Below are 6,871 nucleotides of genomic sequence, written 5' to 3' on the forward strand. Positions count from 1 at the left end.
AAGCTTTCTGTTACTTTAATGTGAAACCTGGTAATTTCTATGTAATACTGGCTATAGCTCCATGGTATTTTATGTGCTTCTTTCTGGTTGCTTTCAATGTTTTCTCCTTGACTGGGGGGCTCTTGAATTTTATCTATAGTATTCCTAGATTTTGTCATTTGGAGATTTATTCCCAGAGGTGATCTGTGGATTCTTTCAGAAAGAGATTCCAGTAAACACCTGTACAAACATTAAATATAGAATTGGGTGCCATTTGGCATGATGTTGGACCATCACCCAATTCCATGTTGCAGATCTAAGGCAGAAAAGAGTGATCACATTCACAAGGGATCAGGTCCTTATGGAAAGACCATATTATAAATCAGAAGGGCAGTAACCCTTCATCAGCATAGAGATGAAAACTAAGTCATTGGGAGCTATTGAGATTATGAAATGAAATTGAATAGGAGAAGAGAAAGACTTAGATAATGATCCAGCAAAGGATACTAAGGAATGGTCAGATAAGAAAGAGGAGAGCCAGGAGATAGTAGTGTCATGAAAACTAAGAAAGAAGAAATAATCAAGGAGAAGAGGGGATCAATGGTATCAAAGTCATTGAATAATTTCAAAGATGTGTTCTCATAGAAAAATGGAATAATGGGTCCTATCAAACAACTTTCCTGTAATAAGGCAATAAAGGTAGTTTGGGAGAAGTCTTTGAAGGATTTTAGCCCAGAGCTAGGGACCTGAACTTTGCCAAACCATAATCATTCCCAACCAGAGGCTGTTTGTCTTCTTTTCTGTGTTTAGATAGCTTCTTCCTATTCAGTCCACAAAAAAGATATATTTTGCTTTGAAAATGTCAAAAAAAATACATATTTGAAAATGTGGGTCAGTGAGAAAGGGTAGTAAATGTATATAATTCTGATTTTTGCTATTTCTTCTGCTTCTCAGAGGTAGCATAATATTGTGGGAAAGTGATGGAATTATAGTAAGACTTCCACTCTGAGTATCTTCAAGAAAAGGAATTCAAATACTTTTATTACCTTCCTCACAGGGCTGGTGGGAGGAAATAATGTTCTAAAGTAACATATAAATCTAAAATATCATCAAAATCACCACCACCACCACTATCACCACTAGGGATAGAGTCAAGATGGTAGTATAGCAGAAAGAAGTATAGCCTCCCCTCACCAAACCTCCTCCAAAAAGATCTAGTCAAAATTATTATCAGGGAATCCAAGAAAAAGTCACAGAGAGTTATTTTCCAGTTCAGGTTGGCTTAAGGAGAAGGACAAAGAGATCTTTAGTAACTGAGGATAGGATCTGATCAGGAGCATGCCAATTGCTGTGCATTCCAGCTCTTAGTGACTGGAAGAGAGCCAAGACTGGGCACCAGGGTAGGAAGAAGTCGTAGGGGATCCCTGAACAAGCAAAGAGTATAGAATCAGGTGCCATATAACAGCTCTATCACTCATTACTCAGTTCTAGGTCACAGATCTGGACTGAGGTGGGAACCTAAATCTGGGCATAATGGATAAGAACAATCATTCATAGGCCCTAGTTGTATAATGAGTGGGAAACGAGTTAAAAAACAAATAGTAGCTGTGAGGCCCTGATCCCAGGAGTAGAGCAGAAACTCAGTTCTAGCAAGCCCAGCCTAAAGTCTAAAGTGTAATAACCAGGGTAGGAATCTTAGATCAATGAGGTACCTGGAGTTCACTCTAAATCTGCAGAGCCTCCCAAACTTCAGTGATCAAATATAAACTACTCTATTTGGCATTTATGTCTCTTTAGAACCTGGCTTTATCCTACCTGTCTAACCACAGAACATAACACTTCCTTTCTAGTACTCTTCTGACCAGCCACTTTGACTTCTTAATGTTCCTTACATATGATGTGCCCATTTCCAACCCTTTGCTTCATATCTGATATATATTTTCTCCCCATCTCTGCCTCTTGGAAGCTTTGATTTCTAAAAGATACATCTTTTTAAATTTTGTTTTTATTTTAATTAATTAATTTGTTTTTATATTAAAATATCTAGTTAAATTAAAATAATAAAAAATTAAAATACCCACCTCCTTCTCCTCCCCTATTAGAGAATACATCATGTGACAAAGATATGTGTGATCATTTATATATATATACCTATGCCTTAATTTTATTTATCAGTTTTTTATCTTCAGGTGGACATACATATGCCATTCTTCAAACAATTTTTCTGATGCTGTATATAATATTCTTTGGTGCTACTCATTTCACTTCATGATTGCTGTGTTTTTCAAAAATTAATTTGCTTGTCATTTCTTACAAAACAGTAGTATCATAATCATATGTCATAATTTGTTTAGCCTCAGCCATTTCTCAACTGATAGGCATCCTCTCAATTTCCAGTTCTTTGCAACCACAAAAGAGAGCTTCTATGAATATTTTGGAACATATGATTTGTTTTCCTTTTCCCCTGATCACCTTGGGAAATAAACCTAATAGTGGTATTAATGGGTCAAAAGTTATACACAGTTTTAGAACTATTTGAACATAATTCCAGATTGCTCTCCAAGATGGTTGAATCAGTTAAAGCAATAATAGATTAGTGACCACATTTTTCTACCTCATTTCCAACATTTGCTGCCCTTTTTTGATTTTAGCCAATCTGATAGGTGAAATTATATTTCAGAGTTATTTTGATTTTCACTTCTCTAATCAATAAGGTTTTAGAGCATTTTTGATATAGTTATAGAGAGCTTTGATTTATTAATCCAAAAACTGTTCATATCTTTTGCCCATTTATCAGTTGGGGAATGACTCATAATCTTATATTTCACATAGTTCTTCATGTATTTTAAATAAGAATTATATTTGAAAACTGTCTATAAAATTCTCCCCCACCCTTTCTGTTTTTCTTCTAATCTTGGCTACATTAATTTTATTTGCATAAAACCTTTTCAAGTTAATGTATTTAAGATTTAAGATATATATCTCACAATGCTATCTCTTGTTTATTCATAAATACTTCTCCTGTCCATAAATCTTATAGGAAATGTTTCCTGTTTTTCTAATTTGCTTATGATAGCTTCCTTTATTCTTTGTTCATATATCAATTTTGATCTTATCTTGATAAATAGTATAAGATATTTGTCTATATCTAGTTTCAGCCAAACTACTTTCCAGTTTTCTCAACAGTTCTTGCCAGTTTTCTTATCCTCAATTCTTTTCCTCAAAACTTTAATCTACTTTTGTGAAGCACAAGGTTACTATAATATTTTAACAACTGTTTGTTATATGTCTGTTTATTTCCACTGATATATTTTTCTATTTCTTAGCCACCTCCACCCTCTGCATAAAGGGTTGTTGGTCTCCTCCTCTTCCCCAACTGAAGTTCCTTCTTCTAGAAGATTACCTTGTGGCTGCTTTATATGTATTTTCTATGTACCAATATATGGTTGACTGTCATATAAGGTCTTTGAAAGCAAGGGTTGTTTTGTTTTATTTTTATTTTTGTATATTTTGTATTCTCAGCATCTAGAATAATACCTGGCATATAATGGGTGAGTAAAAAATACTTGTAGATGACACATCATCATTGTAGGAACAGATTCCTTCATTCTTTCCTAAATTCTCATATTTACTGTGCAAGTTATTATGTAAGATTAAGAAGGCTACAATGATAAATGATAGTATGACAATGATTATAAGACTCTCAAAATCTTGTATAAGCCACCTATAATTATATTATTCTATAATATAAAGAAATATGTGATCTATTCCATGAGAGTACAAATAAATGGCATTTTGTGTTGTGTTTAGTGACAAAGAAGTGTAAAGATAATTTTAGCATTGTGACTTAAAATCTAAATTAATTGCTTGCCAGGGAAAATCCAAAATAATAAAATCCCCAAGTCAGCTGGAAATTATGATGATTTTAATTAATATAGAGAGAAGGAAATAAGGAAAAGAGAGAGAGAGAGAGAGAGAGAGAGAGAGAGAGAGAGAGAGAGAGAGAGAGAGAGAGAGAGAGAGAGAGAGAGAGAGAGAGAGAGAGAGAGAGAGAGAGAGAGAGAGAGAGAGAGGAAATAGTTCATTTAAACTGCTCCAGCTCAGGCTGAGCCAGGCAGGAGTTAAAGGCCTTGATCAAAGGGGCCTCGCTGAGCCCAAGGGAATGGGAAGTTAGTCTTATCACTCACCACAAGACCATCTCAAGGAAGCTGTCTGAGTGAACTCCTCCAAGCTGAGTTCCAGGATCAAACTGGCGCCTAGGTTCCTCACAGGAAGTGATCAGCCAGATCCAACTTTCTGGGGAAAGAGTTTTTAATCAAGAACTACTTGGAGACAACAAGGGAGCCAGATATATAGACCTTTCACCCTTGTGTCTCCTCCTCTACATTTTCACATCTACCAATCATATCAAAGGCTTTCTCCAGGACTGTCCATACTTTTAGTTCTCACCTTCTTTGATTAGATTTTTGAGTTACTTAACACTTCTTTGTTAAATTCACCTTTTGTTAGTTACTTGACCTTTTTGTGATTAATTTAACCTTCATAGTTACTTAATACCTTTTTGTATTAAGGTCTAAAAATAGACTTAGCTTAAATTTCTAGCTTCACTATAAGGTGAGAACTAAGTACTTTCATTGTTCAATTAGGAGATTATAACTTTATCTTCCCCTAAAGTGTGTCTAAGTAGGGTGGAGTAATGTAAAGTACTACAAGACATTCCTGATTCTGTTAAAGAGAGTGTCTTTATTATTACCAGCAGGAGATAGCTAATCAAATCTTCTAAAGTATGGTCTGAGTAGGTTGGAGTAGTTTTAAAATTCACAGAAGGCACAGAGATTTTAAAAATACCTCATATCATATCATGTGCTTTCACTGATAAATTGAGTATTAATTGGAATAATTTAGTTCTGAATGAAGTTCCTTATTCCTTTAAATGGTTAAGTACAGAATATATGCATATTTCCTTCTGACCTAGTAAAAGGCAACCAACTAACTTAAATTGAATAATCTCTAAAGTTCCAACCAACTTAAGGAATCTATTATTCCAAAGATCTAATAAGGGTTCAAATCCACATTTCTTTATCTTTTTTATGTTGAGGTAATGTATACTTACTGAACTCATAGATAGGCCCCCTTATGCTGACCAGATTGTTGTTTAATATATTGTCTATAAATGATTTTAAAATTCATGATTTAAATGTGGTATTTGCAAGTGAAAAGAGAGTTGTTATTTATTAATGTAGTTTGTTCTTTAAGCATTTGCATAAAATGTAGTACATAAAGTAAAGTGATGCATATTAAATCATATTTTGCTATAGACTTCTATAACTTCAGAGATAGAGTCCCACAGAAAAATGTGGTAACACCAACAAGTAAAACTTTTTTACTGAAAATTCTATTTAGGAATGCCAAACTTTACTTGAAGAAGAATTCTGCCCTTTCTGATGTAGTGTCTAAATGCATATTATTCTTATGTACAATTTCTTAAATCATATTTTTTTTCATTGTCAGAGAGTCAGTAAATGCCTGCTATATACCAGACACTGTACTAGGCACTGATAATACAAAAAAGGAAAAGATAATCCCTGTTATCAAAGAGGTAGCAGTCTGTTGGGTGACAACATATAGACCACTATGTACAAAAAGTTATATAAAAGATAAATTGGAAAATATCATCAGAAGGAAAGCAATAGAATTAGAGGAGGTCAGGAAAGCTTTCATGCTGAAGTTAGGATTTTAGTTAGCACCTGAAGGAAGTCATGGCAGAGAGGAAGAAGGATATTATTCCAGGCAGGGGGAGAAACCAGTAAAAATTCTTAGAATTAGAAGATAGAGTGTCTTATGTGAGGAACAGCAAGGATGCCAGTGTTATTGAATCAAAGAATGCTTGGAACTTTAAAAACATAAGAAAACTGGAAAGACCTCCAGAGAAAGACCTGTTGGAGTGAGATGGATATGGATCAAAGCATACTCTCTTTCACATTAGTTTGTTTATGGTTTTATTTTGAGCTTTTGGTTTTGTATAAGTATGCTCTTACAACAATGACCAATTGACCAATATGGAAATGTGTTTTGCATGATGATAAAAATAAAATTTTAAAAATACTGGAAAGGTGAGAAGGGCAGGTTATGATATGTATTAAACACCAAATAGATGATTTTATACTAAATTCTGGAGGTATTGGGGAGCCACTGGAGTTATTAATTAGAGAATTGATATCTACTTTAGGAAGATTACTTTGACAGCTGAATGAATGTTGGAATGGAAAGGAATGGATCTTATGGCAGATAGAACAATCAATAGATTATTACAATAGTGCAGGTAGGGGGTGATAAAGGTTTCTGCTAAGGTGGTAGCAATTCAAAGGAGAGAAGAAGAAATATTTAAGAGATGTGAGGAAGACAAAATCAAAGGGCAGAGTCAACATAGTGGCCTATCCTAGAAGCAGCAGAAGCTGAATCCTCTGTGACTATCCTTCCATACCAATAAAAAAGCCCTTCAAAAAAGACAGAAATCCAAAACCAACAACAAGATGGATCCACAGGACTCTCCCACTTGATACAACTTGAAAGACATGCAGAGAAAGTTGAATTCTAGGATATAAGAGAAATTCCCAATACCCCACCTACACCTACTGTGCTGAGACCTACAATAGGACTCTGGCTAACTGTGGGATTCCAAGGCAAAGGCTGCAATGGCAAAGGAACACCTTGGTGCCACCATGTGAAGCTTAGGGCTCTGACTGAAGCTATCAGGGAGGTAACTGGCAGACAGGAGCAGAGGGGAGGGCTGGCTGGTTACCTTCAGCCTCCATACCTTCACCTTCAGCCTCTACAGGCAACTGGGAAAGATTTGGCCTCAGGACTGATGAGCTCAGAAGGCCCCTTCACT

Source organism: Monodelphis domestica, chromosome 4 (genome assembly GCF_027887165.1).
Source record: "Monodelphis domestica isolate mMonDom1 chromosome 4, mMonDom1.pri, whole genome shotgun sequence".
NCBI lineage: Eukaryota > Metazoa > Chordata > Mammalia > Didelphimorphia > Didelphidae > Monodelphis > Monodelphis domestica.